At 44.9% G+C, this 12469-nt stretch overlaps 1 protein-coding gene across 4 annotated transcripts in view; it reads left to right on the top strand.

The window, feature by feature from the left end:
- The window catches only part of NCOA1 (nuclear receptor coactivator 1), a 296235-nt gene that overhangs the window by 73432 nt on the left and 210334 nt on the right, over positions 1-12469 (top strand). For all 4 annotated transcript variants that reach the window (XR_014523525.1, XM_083494093.1, XM_083494097.1 and 1 more), the window contains exon 2: positions 7846-8022. The gene's annotated coding sequence lies outside the window, so the exon portion shown is untranslated. The remainder of the gene's footprint in view (positions 1-7845; positions 8023-12469) is intronic.

Genomic DNA, 12469 nt, shown 5'->3' with positions numbered 1-12469 from the left:
CATTCCAGAGGGCATTACAGTGGTACCTTGGTTCTCAAACTTAATCCGTTCCGGAAGTCCGTTCCAAAACCAAAGCGTTCCAAAACCAAGGAGCGCTTTCCCATAGAAAGTAATGCAAAATGGATTAATCCGTTCCAGACTTTTAAAAGCAACCCCTAAAACAGCAATTTAACATGAATTTTACTAACGAGACCATTGAGCCATAAAACGAAAGCAATAAACAATGTACTGCAGTCACACAATCAATCAATCAATCAATCAATCAATCAGTAGCTGAACTAGGTTCCATCCAGTCACAAAAACAAAAGAGCCACAAAAACAAAAACACAAATAGCAAAAACAGACAGACCTCATCGTAACACTCAAAACGTACCGTATTTTGCGCCCCATAGGACGCACTGGCCCATAGGACGCACCTAGTTTTTTTGGGGGGAAATAAAGAAAAAAAAATTATTTCCCCCCCAGGTGCGGGGCTGGAAGAACCAGGTCGGGGAACAGTGGGAAGGCACGCTCTGCCTCCCCGCTGTCCCCCGAGCTTGTGGGGCTGGCGATGGGGAGAAGTGCGCTGATCCCGGGACTGCAGGCAGCTCTGCACCGCCATCCGGAGCGGGGCGGGACTTAGCGCCCCACTCGGGATGGCGGCGCAGATCTGCCTGCAGTCCTGGCACGGCAGGCAGCTCTGCGCCGCCATCCCGAGCGGGGCGGGCTTCGCCCCCGGCTCCCGGTGGCTGCGCAGAGCTGCGCTGATCCCGGGACGGCAGGCAGCTCTGCACCGCCATCTGGAGCGGGCGGGACTTAGCGCCCCGCTCCCGATGGCCGCGCAGAGCTGTGCTGAGCCGGGGACTGCAGGCAGCTCTGCGCAACCCTGGGAGCCGGTCTCCCGAGGGTTACGCAGAGCTTCCTGAAGCCTGGAGAGCGAGAGGGGTCGGTGTGCACCGACCCCTCTCGCTCTCCAAGCTTCAGTGAAAGCCTGCATTCGCCCCATAGGACGCACCCACATTTCCCCTTCATTTTTGGAGGGGGAAAAGTGCGTCCTATAGGGCGAAAAATACGGTAAGTGTGGCACTCAAATCGGAAGCGTAACACTCAAAACGGAGCACGTTCAGCTTCCAAAAAAAGTTCACAAACCGGAACACTTGCTTCTGGGTTTGCAGTGTTTGAGTACCAAGGCATTTGAAAACCAAGGTACCGCTGTAGTTTGCTTCCAGTTACGTTGGCACATAACCAGCATTGACTAAATGTTCGTGACCCTCTCTTCTTCTATCTTAAAGTTCACAGTCTTCCCATTTCTCCCTTTGGAATTCTGTTCTGTTTCTCGCATTCAGAAGTGCATTCCTTCTCTCATTCAAACCCCACTGACAAATTTATTCTTATTTGTGTTCTCTTCTACCTGCTTCACCGATTTCTCCAGTGAAATAAGTGATCTTAACATTTAGAACCTCCTCAGGGCCATTCAAGCAAACACGACTTTCTTATAATAGATAAAGAACTGACAACATAGGAGACTGGTAGCGGGATATGATATGATGGTTTGTACATTAGATTGCTTACCTGCCCTTTACCTAAAGATCCCAGCACGGGTTATAGCAATAAAATACGTATACAGTAATAAAACAAGAAAAGTGTAAGCAACAAGGAAGGAACAATTCCAGATATAAAAACAATGCAAACATTTAAGAACGATTCCGTATATAAAAGAAGTTAAAAGTAATTCCAGTGTAGTTGTGGACTGAGATGGGAAGGCCTCTTTCCAGTGTAATTCTGCTTCTCGTATCTCCTGCCTTTGCCTCTCTGTTGCATTGTATTGGGGACTTCTTGTTCTTCTGTAGCAAACTACAGGAACCAAGGAAGGATGCCATAGCTGTGCTTTCTGCGGAGGCACAAGGTACCCTGCCTGCCTGCCTGCCTGCTTGCTTGCCTGCCACTCTTCACCCTAAGGTCCCGAGGCGAGGGGCATCTTTAAAATGCAGTATTAAAAACAGCTTGAAACAACTTTTCAACCCTAACCCTGTGGAACGCCCTCCCACCAGATGTCAAAGAGAAAAACAACTACAGTGGTACCTTGGGTTAAGTACTTAATTCGTTCCGGAGGTCCGTTCTGAACCTGAAACTGTTCTTAACCTGAAGCACCACTTTAGCTCATGGGGCCTCCTGCTGCTGCCGCGCCGCCAGAGCACGATCTCTGTTCTCACCCTGAAGCAAAGTTCTTAAACTGAAGCATTATTTCTGGGTTAGCGGAGTCAGTAACCTGAAGCGTCTGTAACGTGAAGTGTATGTAACCTGAGGTACCACTGTACCAAACTTTTAGAAGACATCTGAAGGCAGCCCTTTTTAGGGAAGCTTAATGTTTGACGGACTATTGTATTTTAATATTTTGTTGGAGGGCGCCCAGAGTGGCTGGGAAAACCCAGCCAGAGGGGCGGGGTATAAATAATATATTATTATTATTATTATTATTATTATTATTATTATTATTACTACTACTACTACTACTACTACTACTACTACTATTATTATAAAGATAAGGTGTGTCCTTCAAACATATGCTCCAAGTGTCAAAAGCCAGGGTAGAGAGGTGTGTCTTTAGCATTCTCTGAAAGTTGTATAAGAAAGGTGCCAGACGTACTTCTGTCGGGAGGGAGGTCCTCAACTGCCACAAAGAAGGCCATGGACGTAGCCAGGATTTTTGTTGGGCGGGGGGTAGGCTTTTTGTTGGGAGGGGCAGGCCTTTTGTTAGGGGTGGCAGAACTTCAGTTTGCTATGTACTTTTATTGACTTGGGGTGGTAGCTGCCCCTCCCTGCCCTCCCTTGGCTATGCCCATGGAGAAGGCCCACTCCTCAGCTGCCAGCCCACCCCCCCGCCACCTCTGAGGGCAGAGGAGCTACCAAGAGGGCCCCCTTTTGACTGATCTCGGCACCTGAACATGAAAGCACTATTTAAACCTCAGTTTGCAGGTGCTAGCAGCTTTCTGTGTGAAGAAGATCTCTTCTTACCACCAGTATGGGGGGAAACTACTGCTTATATCCAGCCTTATCTGTTCTTCATTTCCATTTATACATTCGCAGCTGTTTGTCCTTAATCCCATTTCTGTGGTAGTAAACTCCTTCCCTTTTAGGAGTGAGAAGTTGCTGGTCCTGTGCTCTGAGCAGTAGCGAAGAGATTAGCAAGAGAGAAGGGCCTCTTCAAAAGGGATTGTTAAATTTATAATAGAAATACAGAGTATTCTAGTTTTATTCTTCATTCAAAAGATCCTAGAATGAGCTGTTGCTTCATTCTGAGGAGATGGAAAGGTAAATAATTTGAGGCATATTACTTGAGCTCTATTAGAGGAAAGGAAATTACTGCCTTTTCTAATTAAGGCTGGAGGGGGGGGGGGACCCTCAAAATGAACTGAGTCGCCATAAAAGTGCATTTTAGACTTCTTTGCATAACCCATCAGATACAACTAGAATGGTTAAATTAAAACTGGTAATGTGCAGTGCCCATCACTCTTTAGAATCTTAGTAAATTATAATAATCTTTCATTTTATTGCTGGTTGTATTAAAAAAAACCCCCCACCAAAGTACTATTTCCCATCAAAAGTTATGAATTTTGGCAGAGAAAGTGACAGCGACATCTGCTCAAGGCTGTTGGGGTTTCTGTTATAAACTATCAAATCTTAATAGTGGAGAGAGCGTGAAAAATTCCTCTTTGGAGTGGTTGACCGTATCTGTAATGCAGAATGCAGCTGTTTAGAACTGGAGCAGGTTGAATTTCAATAGGGAGCCTGTTGAGGCTGGAGTTTAGCATTGCTCCCCTTGCCCCCCAGCGCCTGTTTCTGGGGAATTTCAAGAGAGCAGGAATGATTTCATGGTCTTTGTAGCCTGTGGATGTTGAAGTGTTTCTTTTTTAGCATATGGGGGGCAGTATTGAATAAATTAGTCTGTGCAATGCTGTCATGTATATCCCATGGGTTATTTTGTTCAGGTGTCAACTGCCTTTGTTGGTTAAACTTTTTTTAAAAAAAAATGATTCTGTTCTGATTCCCTTAATAAGAGAGTAGGTTCCATGGAATCTGGTTTCAGATGCCAAAGACTTGTTGGACGAACCATGGACTCTCGAGTTCACGGGTGGTTTACAAGGAGAGAATGTTTGTGGCTTAATGCATGGGGCAAAATACAACGCTGAACCAATTATTGCTATTAGTAGTAATTAACTTGTAGCAGGTTGAAGTTCAGTTTCTGTCAGTCGCGCTTTATTACGTGCATGGAAGGAGCATCAAGATGCATCTTAAAACCGGTTACATCCTCCCACAGCCGATCATCTCTGCTGAATCACTCAAAGGCAGATGACTCTGGAAGCAACAGCTTGTGATGACATTAAGGAAGCAAAAGACCTTGGCATCCATTAATGTGGTCTAGTGGCGGTATAAAGAAGAAGAAGAAAATCTGCAAGTAACGAAAACATCTTTTGGCAAATGCGTAGGCCTTGGGAAGGGAAGAGAAATTCAAGCATAATAGGTGGATTGCCTTCAAGAACCATTTGTGGGTGTTAATTATCTTTGAATTGCAGTTGCTCTTATAATAAGATGTCACCAGGCCAAAGAGGAGAAGAGATTTTCCCCGTTCTGCAATGCCTATTACTGGTTTTAAACTAAATGGGTTGTTCCAACACTTGCAGAAAAGAAACACAACCTTGATTTTTCTAGGTGGGAAGTGGAGGAAGGGAAGGCTCCAAACAGTCGCGTTCTAAGATTGCTTCTTGCCTCTGCAGCACATGCAACCTCTAGGATCACTACTTGTTCTTTACAAGGGTTGTTGGGTGTGGTTGGTTTTTTTTTTAGTTTTCTGGTAGATATTTATATTAATAAGCCAAAAGCCCTTTTTCAATGCATTTTGGAGTACAGGAGAGAGGACTTGTATAATGATTTTTAGGGCACCGCCAGACTGTCAATGTTGCAGGAGGGATTCAAGCACATAATGGAAATTTAGGTTTGCACAATTGAACTGGGCTAAAGAACTCTGCCGCCCTATGCCAAGGAATGCCTTTGAGTCGGGGGGGGGGGGGAGAAGAGTCAGAGCGGGAACAGTCAGAAGGAGACAGAGAGGAAGTGATGGAAGGGGAAGAGGTAGAGAGCCAGGAGGTGGGAAGGCTCTCCACTGCTGAAGCAGAGCCCCAGCACCGCACAGGATGCTCAGGAACAGACGGAGAGCCTGTGCCTGTGCCTTCAGGACAGGAAAGGAGAAGGTTAAAGCGCAGGGATCAGAGACGTCCCATGAAGCTGCCCCGTCTTTTCTGTTGGAGGAGAAACAGGAGAAGACCACTCCCCGAATCTGAACCGGACAATTCGGATGCATGATTGTACTGTGCTGCTTGTACATATGTAAAATAAAGAACTGTAAATATCTCTCTGAGTGAGCAGAGGGTGCTTATTGCGAAGAGCATACACAAACCATCACATCCTAGGACAACAAATCTATTTTATTTTTTTAATGTTGTTAGGAAAGTGATGGAGGAATGTGCTGAAAAGTCAGGGGTGAAGACTGATTAACGGGAAGACGTATATACACCCAGCAAACAAATTAGGATGAATCTTCCTTGTTGCATAACTGCCCTGCAAGAAAATCAGAATAAATACTCAATAAACGGGTCATCTGGAGGAGTCCTAAGAGGGGAAACCTTTGTGCTCTGAATCTAAAATAATCCATGGAGCAATTCAAGATGTGGGATTGGTACAGTGCTGGCTGAAAATGACTTCCATGTGGCTGGGGCTCCTTGCAGCTACAGTTGTTTTTGCAAACTTTGAGCCATGTGACTTTGTCTTTTGCATGGAATGCCTCCGGACTACTGTAACTTGCAGCATCTCTTGTAAAAAAGGTGTCACTGATAAAAGAGTGTTCCATACGTGTCGCCGTTTACTGGTGTAGCAATAACTGTGTGGAGCCACACTCACACGGGAGTGTGTTTTCTTGGCTACCACTATGCTAATGTCACATTTGCATTGAGGTCAAATAAAGCAGGCTCTGATAATTTGATCAGCAGAAAGGATTTGAATAAATATTGTGGGCTGCAGCTAACGTGCAATTTTTTATCCATGCACTTAATAAAATTAGCATATCAAGTTTCATAAATGTGGCAGATGGCTGAACGCCAGTTGGACATACTTCATTTCTCTTATTCTGAAATTGCTACTGCCCAAAGCAAAATATTTTGATAACTCTTGATAATTGGACAGAAATCGCGACGGTTGAGAATCTGGGGCTGTTTCCATTTCTGCTGTTATGTTTGTACAGTGGAACCGTCCTCTCCCCTTCAGAGGATTCAGGGAGCAAATTTTGGGAGTGTGCAGGAAGAGAAAGGGGGAAGTCCCATTGTGCAGGCAGAACTCAGCCCACACGGTGTTGGACACAATCCGCAGTGAATTGGACCTGCTTTTTATTATTTTGTGGTTCAGTTGTCAAAATTTTTGTATCTCCTAACACAAAGTGCCTGTAGGCAACTTAAAGTAATAATTTAAAATACAACAGTACGTGATTTTTAAATACATTCATTAACCTCAGTGACAAAATTCCAATTTGAACCAAACACTAAAGAAAAACAAAATCCCCACTGAGAATATTAAAATTACTATCTGGGAAAGGTGGCACTGCAAAACAGGAAAACTGCTGCTACAACATATAGAACAATGAAAACACTAAAAACGAAAAGAAAAGAAAGAACTGGTCGGTGAGTGGAAGGAAGAAGTCTTCACCTGCCTCTAACTTTCATCTTTTGCATACACAGCAGGCAGACAGTGACTATTCAGGCAGCCACTCTTGTCTGTTTTAGCACTAGTTGGAGACTCCATGTCAAAACGAAAGAGAGCCAGCCCATAGCTAGGCGTCTTTGCAGAATCCGCAGCAAAAAGGTTGACCCTGCTTCAGCCCCTCACGATTCAAATGCAATGCAACAGCAGCACGTGCAAGAATCCCTGCATTTCCTTCTTGGAAATTCTGCATCCGGGGAAATCCCAGCTGTTCAAAACAAGAGTCTTTCTAACAGACTGCTTTTTTTCTTTTTCTTTTTTTAATACTGTTGCATGTTTGAACTTATCCCTACATTCATTCAGGTGGTAACTTAACAGAAGAATTCTACATACTTCTCAGAAGCTGTTCTGGTCTTTGGGCCAATGGCCAGCATTTGCCCTCCACTGGTCTAAAAGTACACAATTGCCTTAATTGCTTTCGAAAGCAAATCTGATCAAAGCAGGGTTCTAGAAGGCAATGGGGAGAGAAAGGGGATTGTGCCTTTCTGTAGCTCTGGCATATATAGTGTCTTTGAGTGGGGTGCTGGTGGAAAAGCTCACATCAGCCTTACCGCTCCCTGGGGAATGAACTGGAAGCACTGGTGTTGAAGCAGACCTTTTTGCGACTTGTTTTCAATATGTATTCCATAATACCTTTTGCTAGGAAGAGGCAGAAACAAACTGCCCAGATTCAATCGTTGGCGTCTCCAGCTGGGCAGGGAGAACAATATTGTAGACAATATTAAGCTAGATGGATCAGTGGTCTGGCTTGGTATAAAGCACTTTTCTGAAGTGTCCCCTCTCCTTAGAAGTAGTATAACCTCTGCATGTAGTTTAGTGGTTGGTTTTTGGTTTGGTTTTGCATGTGGAGGTACAGGGACTTTGGGGGGACAAGTCCTGATGTCCCCCAGGATTGGTCGAAGCACCATCTATGCCTGGATTGCAGGAATTGGGAACACTTTTGATCCGTGCAATGAGTGCCATCTGGAAATTAAGTATTTTCGTTTGTGACATGGTTAATCTGGAATTCGAGTCCAAGGTTGTTGAGCTAATTGGAAGACTTGCTTTTTTCCTCTCCAGAATTCAGTAATTGATGCTGAGGCCTTCCACTGGAGACTTAAGCTGACAGCTGCCCATTGACGATAGATGCACCTGTTTGCAGAAGTTCTAAGATTCCTTTACTCGGCTTATGTGATTTACTGAAGAGTCTGATTTTAGTTTCCTCATGAATTATCTTCCACCTCTGGAAAGGTAGAGGTAAGTTGCGTTTCCCAGATTATTTCATACCTTACTCCTTAAATAAAATAAAATTTAAACCTGTTTAAATTTAAATTTAAAGCTGTTTAAATTGTTTAAACCTGTCAGATAAGTTTTGTACAGAAGCCTTTCTTAATGTGGAACTAATTGATGGAACTGCCCAAAGCAGGAATCCTTATTTTTCATTGTTTGCTGCTTGTTCTGTGAATTTGTTTTCAGTGTATTATCAACACCGAGCCCTGTTACGTTGCACTTGATGTTACCAAACTCGCCTCTAATGCACACAAGCACCAGTTTGGTGGATGTTGGAAACAGAATGGCTTCCTTGCCCCAACTGCAGTGCAGATTGCTAGCTGCCATTGGGCTTGAGAAGCAGAGGGTCATTGCTTGATTGCAGGAATCATAGAACTGAAGGGTTGGAAGGGGTCAAGAGGGTCATCTAGTACAACCCCCTGCAATGCAGGAATCCCAACCAAAGCATCCATGACAGATGGTCATCCATTCTGTGCTTAAAAACCTCCAAGGAAGGAGTGTCCTCCACCCTCCAAGGAAATCCATTCCACTGTTGAACAGCTCATACCGTCAGAAAGTTTTTCCTTATGTTTCTTTGGACCTTCGGGTATAGGGCGGTATAGAAATTAAATAAATAATAATAATAAAAATAAAAATAGTAATCTTTTTTATTGTAACTTGAAGCCATTGGTTCGGGTCCAACTCTCCAGAGCTGGAGAAAACAAGTTGTCTCCATGGGACAGCCCTTTAGACGTTTCTCCTCTTATCCAGGCTAAGCATACCCAAGAGCTTTTGTTAAGATGTAGCCTGAGAATGGCCCTGGTGGACAGTGAGCAGAGAAAAACCCACTGTATTCTGTCCCATGATGACTGCTAATCTGCCATATCAACACCTGGCTTATTGGGGATAGGGAGTGGGGTGTAGTTCCATCATTGCTTTCAACACTTATGATTTGTCGGCATCTGTCTGTCTTGAGAGACAATGGAATGCGCCTATGGAGTTGAAGTCAAACCTCTGTGTTAGCAGACCCAAAGTGACCTTCCCAGGTGCAAGCCTGGGCAGTGTGTACGGAGGTCCTGGGCTGCCAAAAGGACAAGACCCCCCCCTCTCGACCTGGCTGATGTGGTCCAAAGGAAAGCAGAGCAATTCATTTGGCACCAGCTTGGCTGCAGGAGTTGCTAGAAGGAGATGTACAAGGTGCCATCCAAGCGTCTTAGGGACCCCACTCCAGATTTGTGTAGGGTTTACTCCGTAGCCGTTTCTTCTCCTGAAGACATCCCAGAAGGCAGCAGAGGTTTAGGGCCAGAGTTTTCCTTCTCCCAGGTTGACGAGCCCCATCTGCCCCTCACTTCCCGCACAGCATGTGCAGAAACCGCCTTCTTGATTGTTGGACCCACTCTTGATCTCAACTTCTCAATCTGTTAGAAGCAGTCTTCACATGCAGTCTCTAACTTTGAGACCCATAAGCTACCCTCACCTGGTTTAGCCAGCCAGTCAAAGCTGTTTCCCAGGGTGTGGCTGCTGTCACGTACTGATATCTTCTAGAAGCCACAGGTGAGAGCTGAGTGCAGGATGGGGACCAAAGTTGGACAAGCTACCCTAGAAGGAATACAATGTTTTCCCCACCAGAAGTACTATTTCTCTCCCAACAACCCGCACACCCCATGACCCCCCCCAAAGCTACAACTTGTAAGTCACTAAATTGGCAGTGAATTTTCAAAACAACTGTTTTGTTCCCATTGCATCTTCCACCTGACTGAACTTTGAGTAATGTCGTTTTTTGAGGATGCAGTGCCTTCTGTTAGAAACCCCACAGAAAGAATGGAAACAGTTCTGTAGCTTCAGCAAGTCATCTTCTTAAACATACATGCCATTAATATGGTAACAGTCAGAGGTATTGCTAAACAGTGGACTATGGTGAGCCTCTGTTTAATATGCCCTCCCCACCCCTTTGTGTGTTAAGAGAGGGCAGTGAAAGTTTTTACTTTTGGTTTTGAACAAATTGCTTTTTCCTGTTGCGGTTGAAGTCTGAAAACTGGTTTATTCTAACTGTGGTTAGTTCACACAAACCAGGATCAAGCAACGGTTTCAGATCCTGGTTTAGCTAACCACAGTTAGTATTCAGGGAAGTGTAGTTTATTCTAACATAATGGAAACTGCGCTTTCTTCAAAGCTGAGCACTGACGCTTTCAGTCTCCTTCCCTCAGCTGCAGAGGCGGAGGAGAAAGTCGCAATGAGTATGTGAGGCTGTAGCTCACCATGTGGCTTATTTGAAGGCTAAGCCAGACCGTCCTGTTTCTGTGACAAGTAATAGCAGACATCAGTCAAGTCAGCCTCTTTGCCACCTAAGCTCACTGTATTCCTATCTCTGAAGATGATTTGCCACTTTTGGCAGCGTATGATTACATACTCTTCTCTAGTTCAGTGATAAAACATGCTACCACGGGAGGGCCATGAACAGGAGTGGTGTCTCCTGACTCTTCCTCTTCTTTTTAATTTTTTTTCTCCATTTGGTGGCTGGGAGCACTCAAAATGCTGTGCAGGTGAGGTCCTATCCACTTACCCTCTGAATTTGTCTGGTGGCAGTTAGACAAATTTGTGTTGTGGGCCTGTGCCTCACATCCATGCATTTTCTTCCCAAAGGCACACGCCAGGCAGACATTTTAGGAATTAATTCTGGAATCTATTGATGCATTGGATTATGAAACCCGCAGCAGGAGACTTGAAACCTCTTGGCATTTGTTCTTATTTATTGTTTGCTGTTAATGAGTTCAGTTCATGTTTTTGTCTTACTTTGACTTGTAAACTTACTTACCGCTTACTTTTTAAGAAAGGTGGGATAAAAAGCATTTAAAATGATAAACAGTTTGGGAAAATAAATGCAATGAAAGGTTTCTAATGGCGGTCTTTTCGTGTTACTTATAAGTGCCACACGTTCACCAGGTGTAGCTTAGTTCCTGTATAATATGTAAATTATGTTGTTTAGATGTAAAGGAATTTCAGGCTTCTGTTATCATCACCCTGAGTTTTAGTACCTCAGTAGTATAATGTGTTTGGCAAAAGGCTTGAGTTTACCCTCAGCCCCCACTTCCTACCAGGATAGCGCTAGCTTGCTTGAAATGGGCTGGGATAGGTTTGGTTATAACTCCAGGGGTGTCCAACCGGTCAGCCGCGATTGACAGGTCGACCTCTGGATGATCGTGATCGATCGCAGGATCCTTATAGCTCACGTTGTTTACAATCATGTATCCGCCCCCTCCCCTCTTGTTGTTTCCTGCATCGCATTTAGTGTGTGTTCCATTGTTGTCTGCACACTTACCGTTTAAAAAAATGTCAACAACTCTGGGAAGCCCTTCCCCCCAAAATGGGTAGATCACTGCCAGTCCGCCCCCCCCCTGGAGTAGATCACAGTCTCTTGAGAGTTGGACATCCCTGTACTTATGGGCATAAATTGGCAAGGTGATGAACACAGGGTTGCTGTAAAATGTGACACCCCCATTGTGCACCCCCTTTGTTAACTGGTAATGTCATGTGGCCAGTCTTCTGCTTTAATTTGTTGCAGGCATGGCCAAACTTGACCCTCCAGCTGTTTTGGGACTACTGCTCCCATTATCCCTGACCACTGGTCCTGTTAGCTAGGGATGATGGGAGTTGTAGTCCCAAAACAGCTGGAGGGCCAAGTTTGATCCATCTGCCAGAAAGCTAGTTACTTTCTGTTTTCCCCCCTCCTCTGTAATAGTGAAAAGGGGGCAGTTCATTTTATTTCACCTTGGATAAGGCAAGTATCAAACTGCAGCTTCATAGGAAAATGCTGCCAGATGCAGAAATGAAGCAAAACGCAAGGATAAAACTACCAAAGTGATTAATCATAGATACCATATCTCGGCTTCCCTTAGAAGAGACCCAAGCTAGCACGTATTAGCATTACTTAACCGCCAGGTATTCCTGCCTGTTTTCTAGGTGCACCTGTAATAGGCTTGGAAACAGGTAGACGAAAGGTCAGATCCCAGGCAAGGGGCTTGGCAGGCTGAAAAGGCTCAGCCAGTTTGGATCGAGGGCGAGAAGCTCAGCAGAAACTCAGGAACCGGATGCAAGAAACAGAGGGCAAAACAACCTGGTTTAATGGGGCCCATAATTGCTGGAAGGGCTTATTGCACAGGCAAAGAACTGGAAGCAGATCCAGAAAGCTGAGGCTCTCCGGTTAAGACCAGGCACGCTCCTCGTGTGTTCCGCAGGCCACGGCCTGCCCTGAGGTATGTCAAGCCTGCAGGATTTGTCATCTTGTGGACAGTTTCTCCCGTTAATCCCAGGATCAATAGTGCTGTTGAGGGAATAACAGGAAGAGGCACGAGCGGAGTGTCTGTGCCAAGTAGTTGCATGCCAAGCTCAACTTGTTTTAGAGTGGCAGTCCTTTTGCTCAGGCAGGAGCTCATTT

This window comes from Podarcis liolepis, assembly GCF_965112155.1.
Source record: "Podarcis liolepis genome assembly, chromosome: 3".
Lineage (NCBI taxonomy): Eukaryota > Metazoa > Chordata > Lepidosauria > Squamata > Lacertidae > Podarcis > Podarcis liolepis.
Note: the sequence above shows the minus strand (reverse complement) of the source record. Positions and strands in the feature narration are given on the sequence as shown.